Source organism: Nycticebus coucang, chromosome 15 (genome assembly GCF_027406575.1).
Source record: "Nycticebus coucang isolate mNycCou1 chromosome 15, mNycCou1.pri, whole genome shotgun sequence".
NCBI classification, from domain to species: Eukaryota; Metazoa; Chordata; class Mammalia; order Primates; family Lorisidae; genus Nycticebus; species Nycticebus coucang.
In genome coordinates, this window is record NC_069794.1 from 47,935,918 (window position 1) to 47,950,475 (window position 14,558).

Genomic DNA, 14,558 nt, shown 5'->3' on the forward strand with positions numbered 1-14,558 from the left:
TACTTTACTTAAAATAATCCATGAATTTTCACAGATCACGTGGGTTATTGCCTTAATGATTCTGTAATTCAATCATTAGCATTTAAATGATTCTAATTGTGAATATTAATCTGTTGTATTCAATTACAATGACAAATTTACATTGTTTATGTTATAATTTAAGTTTTAGGTTCTAAAATTTCCTTTCAAATACAAGATACATATTGTTTTGGATAGAAATGTGAAATAAAATCCTAACATTTTAAATATTGTTATCTTTTCTGTTTGTAAGCTATCATGTTCTACTGTACTTATATTATATAAAAACACTTGCAAAGTTATTTAACATATTTCCATGAACTTTATCCAAGCAAAGTCAGTATATAAGCAAAAGAGATGATGGTACTAGTTTAAAGTTTAAAAAGCTTATACAGGAAAAGATAAAATAGAGTCATCTCATATGCTACTCCCTTATTCAGAGGTGTTGTCTGGTGTCTAGCTCAAATATTGCATTTACTAATATAAAAGCACATTCTGTTTCCAATGCATGTTTTAATATTATTTGTTCCTTGTCATTTAAATATCCATTTAAAGTTGTATGTTGGAAGATTTTTAAAATTAGAGACATAGCTTCAATTTAGCAATAAATATAATGTTCTTTAGAAAATACTGAGATGAAATAAAGGAAACATTCACTACCTGTGGTAGAGGGGCATTCTGATCTCAATAAAAAATGTTTATACAAGCAGTTGATCACAGTTATTATATGAAAGAAGGTGTCAGTTCTTTGTATTATTTCTCAGTAGTCAGAAATTATCTTTTTAGTTTGCTGAGATAACAAAAATTATTTAAAAATACTTCTTTTAGAAATAAAGAAGCTATTCACTTGTGCTTACTTTGTTCTCTTTCCTCCTCTTTTCCTTCCCCACTTACTTGATAAATATGGCTCAAATAGAAGCAATACAAGCATCCAACTAAGTTCTTCTTGGATGGAAGAGCAATCAAGGACTCTGAATCACAATGACATAGGCATCAATGAAACTCACCCCATCTGTGGCAGGTTTCCACCAGAAATAACAATGATAACACAAACCCAGAAAAACAAGAACAAAAAATCTACAGCCAAGCCTTTCTCAAGGATGACCCAAGCCAGTTGGGTTTCCAATAATCTCAAAAACTGTCTGCTTTAGGAATGGTTTAGGAATTGATAGTTAAGAATTTCCTCTTTTCAAAGGTTAGCTGACTATCTCTGACATCAAATTTACATGGGTATAAATTTCTTAGACAATTATTCTTCTACGTTAGCAGCTGAGAATTTTGGAGTGAGAAAACTAAGTTAAGGGTACTTTCAATCTCTTGAGGACCCCCTTTACCAACTTCTTTCATTCTCTACAATCCCTCATTCCATCATATGAGACCCACACTCATAGGATCCTGATTACTATTTCCAATGCAGGAAAGGGAAAAAAAAAATTCTCAGGTCCAAATATGGAGGAGGATTTATACCTAAATTCAATATCATTTAGTCAAACACTAGGATTAGGCTAACTCACTATTGTGTCAGCTAGCATTGATGCATCTAAGACAGTAATCATGCAAAGTTATTTATTATATGAAATTATTTATATGAGAAAATATTTTTAAATTTTTCCTGTGAAACATTATGGCTCTGAATTATCATATAAAATGGAATAACCATTTCTAATTTAACTAAAACCTATTTAAGAGTAGGAAAAGATTTGTGTGTGTGTGTGTGTGTGTGTGTGTGTGTGTTGAGAGAGAGATGTGTGAGGGGATTTATTAGGAAAATTGGCTCATGTGATTATGAAGGCTGACAAGTCCCATGATTCCTATGACAGGCCATCTGCAAGATGGAAAACCAGGTATTCTAATAGTGTGATTCAGTCCAAGTCCAAAGGCCCCAGAACCAAGGAAACCCACAGTTTAACTCCAACTGAACCCAAAGTCCTCAGATGCTATGGGTCCAGTAGTGAAAGTCTTGGAGTCTGAAGATGAGAAAAACTGAAGTTTTGATTTCCAAGGTCAAGAGAAGAACAGTGCCCCAGCCCCAGAAGAGAGAGAATTCACCTTTCCTGTACATTTCTGTTTTATCTGGATGATGACTGGCCTCAGTGCATAAGGTCAAATCTTCCTTATCCAGTCCATTGATTCAAATGCCAATGTTTTCCAAAACATTGTTACAGATATACCCAGAAATAATGCTTTATCAACTACCTAGGTATCCTTAATCCAGTCAAATTGGCACCTAAAGTTAATCATCACAATCCTGCTTACATGTCTTAGTACTAATATACACTGACTGTTTTGATTTTTCTAATAATATACCATGTAGTAAGCTTTTGAGTAGAGAGGAAATAAAATATAAATAAGATAATATAGCTTAAATAAAAATCATGTTACTTATTATTAAAATAATATAATACTTCAATTAAATTATTCTTTAGTCTATTTTAAATTCTTGCAATTAGAGTACAATAGTACTTATCAGTAATTAATGGAGTAATTATGTACAAATTGATTATTTTTTTAAAATTTTCTTTTATACGCATAACTTTTTCTCATATTTTAAAGAGAAGAGTTGATTAAAATATGTTTTGGAATGCTTCAGGTATTCTTACCTTATTACAATAACTAGAATTTATAACAATTGAGAAAATGTTTTAGCAGTACAATTTCATTTACGGGTAAAACTGAATTACATATCATTTTAGGTAAACAAAAGCATCACATTGAAATAATATCATATTCTTTTTAAAATCATACTTCTGTTAGTACATATTATTTATAGAATCAGATGTTAAATACAAATAAATAAAAATGAAAATCAATTCTATGTGATATTTTATGTTTCACAATAAAAAATGTTTATTGAGCAAGAGAAAGATAGATTTACAGAGCAAGAGCAAGAGATAGGCTTACGGAGCAAGTTACGTTCTCCATAGACAGTTAGTAAATTGGTGAAGTTTATTTCAAAAGTAGAAAAAATTTTAAGCCATTTACTAAGTTGTAAATCCCAGTCCATTAAAAACTATTCCCAAACATTCTTGAGGTATTACTGTTAATTTTGTACAGAAATATATACAATAATTTCTATAAGATTGGTTGGAAGATAGAAATGAATTTGGGAAAATACTGTACATCATCAATAAAATAATTACAAATATTAGTTTCCTATAACCACTTGAGAACAATTCTAATTATTGTAGCTTTCTGCTATGCCACAAATGGTAACTCACAAGCCAAGGTATACTATACATGACTTTTGAAGAGAGCTCTTGTTTCAGCATGTCTGCATTAGTAAATCACTCTCTAAACATAGTGTTAGAAAGTTGTCATTGTGTCTCATTGTGTAAGTAGAACAAACAAATATGTACTCATTTTAATACAAAGATCATCAACACTGTTTTAAGGGTTGAAAGTTATAATTTAAGGACACATTGCTATAGTCTGAAAAATGACTTGAAAGACTTTAATATCAAAATTGAAGAAAGTACTAAAAGTTCCTACATCTTAAGATAGGTTATAAAAATTTTCAGACCTTTCTTTAGCAAATAATTTTTCCTTTTATATTAATTTTACCAGAATGATAGATCATTCATCAAAAAGATCTAAGATATCTTAGTTTCAGAGGATTCAGATTTAAAAGGAATCTGAAATGATAGAAGATATGGTTGATAAAATATTACATTTCTAATCAGTTTCTGATTTGATATTCTTACTGCTTATGAGATTATTTTAATTTACATATTAATATGTAAAATCTAAATGGCTAAACTATGCTCAAGTATCTTTTGATTTTAAAACTTTTATATAAAAATTTTACAAAATTAAAGCCTGATAATGAACTATATCAGTGGAAATTGTGTTGTCAGTTTTTTATAAATTCTGTTCTTTACCAAACTGACCTTCTTTTTAACATCCTAGAATAACAAATAAGACATATTTATGAAATAAATTATAGTTTCACTAAATTTCTAAGGAAAAAAATAAATTTATGACATTTCTGACTTGGAATAACCAAACTAAATAATTTTTCTGTGACAATCCCAATAAATTTAACCAAACGAAGATTCTAAGTCCTGTATGTGTTTGTCTACTTTGTTGAATATCAGTTTCTTATAGGTATTTCGCTTTATCACTGGGTTCTCTTCTGTTTCAATGATCTATATGTCTATTTTTATACCAATGTCACACTGTTTTGCTTATCATAGGCTTTCACTACAATTTGAGGTTAGGTAATATGATGCCTCCAGTTTTGGTCTCTTTCAATAGAATTACTTTACCTATTTGGGCTCTTTTCTATATTCCATAATGAATATTAGAATTATTTTTTCCTATTATATGAAAAATGACATAATATTATGATAGGAATTGCGGTAAATCTCTAAAATGCCTTGGACCAGTGGTAAGAAACCTAAGACTCTAAGGCTACACACAGCCCTATAGATCCTAGCTCTTTGAGGACCTAAATGACCACATGGAGGCTTTAGGCCACAGTTCATCATACCTGCTTTTGGCAGTATGGCCATTTTAACAACATTGATTCTTCTGATCCATTAACATAATATGTTCTTTCATTTTTCCACTTAATTGTGTCATCTGTGACTTCTTATTTTAGCGTTATGCTCTCCTTGTATAACTTTTTAATCTCTTGATTAAATATAGTCCTATATAGGTTTTCTTTTTCTTTTTTTTTTTTTTTTGCAGTTTTTGGCCGGGGCTGGGTTTGAACCTACCACCTCCAGCATATGGGGCTGGCACCCTACTCCTTTGAGCCACAGGTGCTGCCCGTCCTATATAGTTTTTTGCAGCTATTGTAAATGAGATTGAGTTTCTGATGTGATACTCATCTTGGTTGTTATTGATGTATGGAAATGCTACCAATTTGTTTACACTTATTTTGACTAAGATTTACTGAATTTCTTTATGAAATCTAGAAGTTATTTAGAGGATTCTTTATCCATTGCAATTAGAGAAGAAAAGGCGATCAAGGGTATCCACATAGGTTCAGAAGAGATCAAACTTTCACTCTTCGCAGATGATATGATCGTATATCTGGGAATCACTACGGATTCAACTACAAAACTTTTAGAAGTGATCAAGGAATACAGCAATGTCTCAGGCTACAAAATCAACACCCATAAATCTGTAGCCTTTATATATACCAACAATAGCCAAGCCAAAAAAAAAAACAGTCAAGGACTCTATTCCTTTCACAGTAGTGCCAAAGAAGACGAAATATTTTGGAGTATACCAAACAAAGGACATGAAAGATCTCTATAAAGAGAACTATGAAACTTTAAGAAAAGAAATAGCTGAAGATGTTAACAAATGGAAAAACATACTATGCTCATGGCTGGGAAGAATCAACATCGTTAAAATGTCTATACTACCCAAAGCAATAAATAATTTTAATGCAATTCCTATTAAAGCTCTATTGTCATATTTCAAAGATCTTGAAAAAATAATACTTCGTTTTATATGGAATCAGAAAAAAACCTCAAATAGCCAAGACATTACTCAGAAATAAAAATAAAGCAGGAGGAATCATGCTACCAGACCTCAGACTATACTATAAATCGATAGTGATCAAAACAGCATGGTACTGGCACAAAAACAGAGAAGTAGATGTCTATTTAACAAATGGTGCTGGGTGAACTGGCTAGTGATCTGTAAAAGACTAAAACTGGACCCACACCTTTCACCGTTAACTAAGATAGACTCTCACTGGATAAAAGATTTAAACTTAAGACATGAAACTATAAAAATACTTGAAGAAAGTGCAGGGAAAACTCTTGAAGGAATCAGCCTGGGTGAATATTTTATGAGGAGGACTCCCCAGGCAATTGAAGCAGTATCAAAAATACACTACTGGGACCTGATCAAACTAAAAAGCTTCTGCACAGCCAAGAACATAGTAAGTAAAGCAGGGAGACAGCCCTCAGAATGGGAGAAAATATTTGCAGGTTATACCTCCAATAAAGGTTTAATAACCAGAATCCACAGAGAACTCAAACATATTAGGAAGAACAGAGCAAGTGATCCCATCTCAGGGTGGGCAAAGGACTTGAAGAGAAACTTCTCTAAAGAAGACAGATGCATGATCTACAAACACATGAAAAAAATCTCATCATCTTTAATCATCAGAGAAATGCAAATCAAAACTACTTTGAGATATCACCTAATCCCAGTAAGTGTAGCCCACATAACAACATCCCCAAACCAGAGATGTTGGCGTAGATGTGGAGAAAAGGGTACACTTCTACACTGTGGGTGGGGAATGCATGCTAAAACGTTCCTTTTGGAGGGATGTTTGAAGAATACTTAGAGATCTAAAAATAGACCTGCCATTCAATCCTATAATTACAGGTAAAAAAATAATACAATTGTTTCTGGTGAAATTACTCACTCCTATAATTCCTTTACTAGGTATATACCCAGAAGACCAAAAATCACAATATAACAAAGACATCTGTACCCAAATGTTTATTGCAGCCCAATTCATAATTGCTAAGTCATGGAAAAAGCCCAAGTGCCCATCTACCCATGAATGGACTAGCAAATTGTGGTACATGTATATCATGGAATATTATGCAGCCTTAAAGAAAGATGGAGACTACCTTTTTCATGTTTACATGAATGGAGCTGGAACATATTCTTCTTAGTAAAGTATCTCAAGAATGGAAGAAAAAGTATCCAATGTACTCAGCCCTACTGTGAAGCTAATTTATAGCTTTCATATGAAGAACATAACCTAGCTATAGCAGAATAATATGGGGAAAGGGATGAGAAGGGAGTGGGAAAGTTAGGGTGGAGGGAGGGTATTGGGTTGGGCCACACCTATGGTTCATCTTAGAATAAGTACAGGTGAAACTTATTAAATGCAGAATACAATAACTAAGAAAATGCCATTAAGGCTATGTTGAACAGTTTGATGAGAATATTTCAGATTGTTATGAAACCAGCACATTATACCCCTTGATTGCACTAATCTACACAGCTATGATTTAACAATAAATGAAAAATAAAAAATTAAAAAAAGAATATTTGTCTGTAGTTTTCTTTTTTGTTTTTTCATCCTTTTATGGTGATAATGGTTTTGTGGAATAAATTAAGGATAATACCCTTTTTCCTGATCTTTTGCCATAGTTCCAGTAGGACTGGCATCAGTATCTCTTTGTATATGTGATAGAACTTGACCATGAATTGGTCTGCTTCCATCCTGGGCTTTCTTTTCTCCCTTTTTTTTTTTCTTTTCTTTCTTTTCTTTGTTTTCTTTCTTTCTTTCTTTCTTTCTTTCTTTCTTTCTTTCTTTCTTTCTTTCTTTCTTTCTTTCTTTCTTTCTTTCTTTCTTTCTTTCTTTCTTTCTTTCTTTCTTTCATTCTTTCTTGGAAATAGTTTATTACTGATTCAATCTCACGACTTTTTACTGGTCTTTTCAGACTTTCTATTTCTTCTTGATTCGAACTTGGGTTATATTTTTCATTTTTTTAGGTTGTAAGCAGAGAGATGTTATATCAATCTATGATCTTATATCAATCTATGATCATCTTTTGCATTTCTATGCCATTCGTTTCTATGCTTCCTTTTGCATTTCTCATTGAGCCTCTGTGACTTTCTGCTCTTTTTTTCTTGGTTAGTTTAACAAGAAGGCTATCAATTTTGTTTGTCTTTTCTAAGAACTAACTATTGGTATTGTTAATCTTCTGTGTGTGTACGTATGTGCACAGGGTCTATAAATATATATACATATTTGGTCTTAATTTTGTGTAGTTCCACTCTCATCTTTGTTATTATATTTCTTCTGCTAGCTTTGCTTATGGTTTGTTCTTTTCTTTTTTTTCTTTTGCAGTTTTTGGCCGGGGGTGGGTTTGAACCCTCCACCTCCGGCAGATGGGGTCAGTGCCCTACTCCTTTGAGCCACAAGCGCTGCCCTGGTTTGTTCTTTTTTTCATGGTTCTTTCAAATGTGGTATTCCATTGTTAATTTGTGATCTCTCCTTTTTTTTTTTTTATTGTTTGGGATTCATTGAGGGTACAAAGAATTAGGTGACACTGATTCCGAGTCTGTCTTATAATGGTGTCCCTCCCCCAAGAGGTGTACCATACCCATTGTTTAATGTATGTTTTTAATACTATAACTTTTCTCTTGACACTTCTCTTACTGTATCTCAGAGATTTGGTATGCTGTGTCATTAGTTTCATTCATTTCTAAAAATTTTTAAATGTATTTATATTTGTTTAGTAGCTTAAAATATAGTTTATCTTGGGAAATGTCGATGCACTGATGGGAAGAATGTATACTCTGCAGCTCTTGAATATAATGTTCTATAACTATCTGTGAGGTCTATTTTTTTCTACAGTCCAGTTTAATTTAAGTATATTGCTATTGATTTTCTGATATGATGATCTAGTGTTGTCTAGTATTGTCATGGAATGATGATGTTCCCTATGATTATTTTATTATTGTCTATTTCCTTTCATAGGTGAAGTTGTATTTGTTTTATGAATATGAGAGCTCCATTGTTGAGTGCATATATCTTGAGGATTCTTATATTTTCTTGTTGAATTGACTCCTTTATTGGTATATAATGAAATTCCTTGTCTTTTTTCTTTTTTTTTTTTATGTTTTATCTGATATAAGTACAGCTACTCCTGCTCACTTTTAGTTTTCATTTTTGGAAAATATTTTTTCCCACCCTTTTGCCTTGAGTGTATAAATGAGTTGTAGGCAGCAGTTTATTATGTTCTGTTATATATTCATTCCAGCAATATATATATTTTAAGTGTGTCATTTAGTCTGTTTCATCAAGGTTAATATTGAAGTGTGGGGTTTTGTCCCTGTCCTAATGTTATTAGCTAATTTCTTTGTATTCTTAATTGTGAAATTGTTTTTATAGGGTGGCGCCTGTGGCTCAGTGAGCAGGGTGCTGGCCCCATATACCAAGGGTGGCGGGTTCAAACCCAGACCCGGCCAAACTGCAACAAAAAAAAAGCTGGGTGTTGTGCCGGGCGCCTGTAGTCCCAGCTACTCGGGAGGCTGAGGCAAGAGAATGGCCTAAGCCCAGGAATCAGAGGTTGCTGTGAGCTGTATGATGCCACAGCACTCTACAGAGGGCAATAAAGTGAAACTCTGTCTCTACAAAAAAAAAAAAAAGAAATTGTTTTTATAGGACCTGTGAGTTTAATGATTTCGTGTATTTTTATGCTTGTAATCATCTACTTTTCCCCCATGTTTTGAACTCTTTAAGAGCATTTCTTCTTTGGCATTAGCATTTGGTTTTCTAGGAAATCGTTTATTTTTCCTTCATTCATGAATCTTAGTATAGCAAGTACAAAATTAATGACCAATACTTTCTTTTGAGAATTTTGAAAATAGAACTTCATTTTTTCCCAGCTTGTAAGATTTCTGTTGAGTACTTTTGTAAGATTTCTGATAGGATTTCCTTTAAGGCAATTAAACCTTTTTATCTTGTTGCTTTTAGTTTTTTCTTCACATCAATTGTAGATAGTCTGATGACTATATGCTTTGGAAAAATTTTCATTTATATTATGAATTATTTTGCTGGTGTTAATTTTCAGGTTAGATCTCCCTGAGCTTCCATACAATCAATATTTTGAATTCTTTCTTTTTTTTTTATTAAATCATTTGTACATAGATCATGAATACATTTATGCCATTATGGGATTCAATGTGTTGATTATTTGTACAAATTGGAGTGCTTACATCCTACTAATCGACATAGCGTTCACCTCATTTACCCAATTACAGTGTTAAGACAGTTGTGTTCCACGCCTGATAGATGCATTAAAAAAATGGAGAATTTACCTTTTTTATGTTTACATGGATGGAGCTGGAAAATATTCTTCTCAGTAAAGTATCTCAGGAATCGAAAAAAAAATATTTTGAATTCTTTATCTGCCATTTCAGAATTGTTCATTTGGTTGGGATTCATTGTTGTAGAGCTAGTTTGATCCTTTGTGGGTGATGTAATATTCTTTTCTTTCTTTCAAGAAAGAAAAGAATATTACATCTTTCTTTATATATATATATATATATATATATAAAGAAAGAAAGAAAAGAATATTACATCTTTCTTTATATATATATATATAAAGAAAGAAAGAAAAGAATATTACATCTTTCTTTTTATATATATATATATATATAAAGAAAGAAAAGAATATTACATCTTTCTTTATATATATATATATATATATATATATATATATATATAAAGAAAGAAAGAAAAGAATATTACATCACCCACAAAGGATCAAATTAGCTCTACAACAATGAATCCCAACCAAATGAACAATTCTGAAATGGCAGATAAATAATTCAAAATATTTTTTTTTCGATTCCTGAGATACTTTACTGAGAAGAAAAGTATTCCTGAAATACTTTACTGTCAGAGTTCTTACACTGGTTCCTAATCATTTGTAGAAGAAGTCACTATCTAGTTTTAAATTTATTATTATTTGAATAGAGCTTTAAACAAAATTCCCCTTTAGTGTTCAGCTATAATGGATGCTGTGTTTGGTTGTTTGGTTTTGATCAGGGGTACTTTCACGGTGCCAAAATGCTGTATATGATACTTCATTATGTATAACCTTTTGGTGGTGGCTTTCTTAAATGCTAATTGTAGTAGCAATGTAATGTGCTGGGAATATAAACAGACTCGTTTTCTTCTACAGGACTTGAATGATAGAGGTGTCAGGGAGTTTATCTCTTTCTCCAACATTGTGCATTTCTAATAGCAGATTTTATAGTGGATTGTGGTATTCAATCTCTGGAACAGTGGATGGCACTTGCATATAACAGCTGGCTGCAGCAGAAGTGATAAATATGTGTTTGATCTTTGCCTGTGAAGAGAATAATTTAGTTGGCTCTGGCAGAGAGCTGGTCCATGGAATGTCCTGTGTCCTGTATTTCCTGCTCAGCCCCAGAAATGGGGAACAAAGCGGGTGGAGCTAAATCACCAAACTCATCCTTCTATACTCCATTATAAGCAGAATGGGGATAGCAGTGGGAACTTGTGGTGAGTGCACTACAGGCTCTGTGTGGTGGGGGGGTGATTGAAAGGAAATTCACCAGTTCCATGACCAAGGTAGGAAGAAATGTTTTCTCTTCCCAGTCAGACCCTTGTCTTCAGGCTAATGACTTTCCATGCAGGAAGAGACCATATTTTATCTCCAGGTTTCACTGTAGATGGAGGCCATGGAAATGCCTGTCTCACAAATAGCTGAAAAAATAACATCTGGGGGCAATCTCTTCTCTCAGTCCAAAATATATAGATTTGTAGCCCTCCTAAGCTCTGCTACCTGAAGCTGCAGCTCTTTGAAGTGCCTGGGATCAACCTTCCATGTAAGCATGGATGCAGGGGGTATGCCATTAGTAGGCATAGCTGCCCTCAGATGTCCTGAAGTGGCTGTTCTCTGTGCACCCACCTCAGCCTCTCACAAGAAGAGCTGAAGCTATGTCTGCAGCAGTGGACGAATGTGGTGGGGAGGGGATAGGCCTAGTCTTCATGTGTGCTCCCAGACACTGGCATCTTATTATTGGGGTAGATCCACTCTTCTTCTTTAGACGACCCAGCTCTACAGCTGTATCTCCTCTGGGAGGGGAAAACACCTTGAGCTCCCAAGCAGAGGACTACTCAAATGGAGGAGGGCTCACACTCTGGTTCTTTTGTCCCATAGGACACTTTGAAGTTACACTATCTTTTCTCTTAGGGGAGCCTGCCCTGATGGCAGAACTGTGGAAGTCCTATAGCTACCCTATGACCTGTTAGAGCAGGTTGTAACAGTCTGAGTAGGTGTGGGGAATATTTGTGGGGTATCCAGTGATACAGATATAGAAGGACTGAGACTCCTTGGGAAGGACAGAGGCCCACAACAGGAGTATAAACAGGATGGCACTTGTTGTCTCACCTCCAAAGGGGAAAGGAAATGATCTTGCATGAGTTGGTAGCCTTGTTCTGTGTCATTAAGAAGTTCCCAAATTACTGTCCACAGCAGTGGTGGTGGGGTTCTCATGCAGTTCTCAACCGGATATCTGCCACAGGCATCAGGGAAGCCAAAGAAACCCCAGCATCTACCCCTTCCATGGGATTCTAGGCTCCTCAGGGGTAGATCACTGTATTTTTTTTATTATTCTGTGTTCCAGCCTCTTCCTATGGGTTCTTTAATAAGTTCTGGTACACTTCCCTCAATATTCCACTTGAGCCATGCTTCTTCACCCGTATCTTTGGTTCTTCTTCCTAAGAAGTACTGGTGACTGATGTCCCTAGTCAGCCATCTTGAAAAAAATTGCATATATTTAGTCATCTTAGTAGCACACTTCAATGTCATGTTCCATAATCTCTACAAACACTTTGGTACTAGTGCCAAAATTTTTACCTCCATATTGAACATATATTAGATATTGGCTTATAAATATTCTTTAACTTAATAAATAGTAGGCAGATTTTTCCTGTTTACACATCTGCATCAAATATCATTAGTGCTATGCTCATTATTCAATCTCTCTTTCAATTCTAGTGTTTTGTATGCAAGTAAAATTTACTTTTTTTCCTTTTGACAGTCTACATGTTTTCAGCCAACAATACCTTCATTGGTAGAGCTTATCTTATAACAACAAATACTTTATTTTTATTTGTTTTTTAACATGATAAAATATATTTGTATTTGAATTTAAACTTTAGGTATTACTTTTATATTTTTCTCTGTTTTTCAATATTTTTGTACAAAATAAAACAGCAAATTTTCTGTCATGATCTTCCAGGGAACAAATCATTACTATATCTTTGAATTAGGTAATGTCTTTTTTTTTTTTTGGCCAGGGCTCGGTTTGAACCCACCACCTCAGGCATATGGGACCGGTGCCCTACTCCTTGCGCCACAGGCACTGCCCTTGAATTAGGTAATGTCTTAATGGGAATATGTGCATGCTGTGACAAGAGTAAATAGGGAATTTGCCTAAAACATCATATAATAAATATAATAAAGAACCAGAGGTTTTGTTTTCTTATCTAAATTACCATATTTATGAAAATAAAATGTTCATTTTCAAAAATGCACCCATGAATATAAATTTTTAATACAATAGGAATAATTCTCAGGTGCATTCTCAGTTTTATCAATAATCTTTATTAAACAAAAAATTTGAAGTCGCAAAATTTCATCTAACTAGTCAAATTGTGCATTTGATAAAATTTTTTTTACAAAATATTCACCATCATAATTAGTAAATAAATATTCCTAAAATTAATGATGTGTACTGTCCTTTTTGAATGTATTATCGAGGTAACACTACACAAAATTCTGCCCCATTTTCTGTCTCTAGTTTTTCAGAAATGGAAGAATAATGCATTTTAAGAATGTTTCTATTTTTATTTTTTATATTTTTTGCAGTTTTTAGCCTGGGCTGGGTTCGAACCAACCATCTCCAGCATATGAGGCCAGCGCCCTACCCCTTTGAGCCACAGGAGCCACCCAGAATGTTTCTATTTTTATACAACTATTTAATAGCATATTTATTTCATATTTATCCTTATCTAATACATTAAATTCTCTATAATACCATGGATTACAAATTCAGATAGCAGTACTAAATGAATATACTGTTAACTATCTATGTAGAAATTCTATTTCCAGCTATACACCCAAGAAAAAATGTACAGTTATACACACAAGATGTTTACCAGATATTTGTAGAAGTATTTTTCATAATACCCCAAATCTGGAAACAATCTAAATAGCCATCAAAATCATAATTCAGTAATTGTTTGTGATAAAATTACACAATAAAGTAATGTATGGCAAACAAGATAAATTACCACTACATACAACAGCATGAATAAATCTTTCAAACATAATGTTGATCACTAGATAACAAACACAGACAAATTTAACCTACATTGTTTCATGTATAATAGTGTAAATGCAATCAATAAAAAATTAAAACCAACAATGATAGAAATCACCATAAAGATTTTATGGAATCTAGGTAATGTGTGAGATTATCTAGTTTTCACTTTGTGATATATATATATATATATATATATATATATATATTGTTTTTTTTTTTTTGAGACAGAGTCTCACTTTCTCTCCCTGGGTAGAGTGCCGTGCCATCAAGGTTTACAGCAACCTCAAACTCTTGGGCTTAAATGATTTTCTTGCCTTAGCCTCTGAAGTAGCTGCAAATACAGGCACCTGCCACAACACCAGGCTATTTTTAGAGACGTGGTCATACTCTGGCTCAGGCTGGTCTCGAACCCATGAGCTGAGGAAATACATCCGCCTCAGCCTATCAGAATGTTAGGATTACAGGCATGAGCCACTGCACCCAGCCCACTTTGTGATAATGTATTCAATTGCAATCTTATTATTTTTTGTATAATTATGTATTAATTTATAATAATTAAATCTCATAAAATATTTTAGTATGCATATTTGTGTCATTTTAAATAGCGTAGGGAAGAAAGAATGATGACTACAACCTCCCTGTCCCTTCAATACAGCAAAGACATCTACTTCTTTATTGCCTATGGT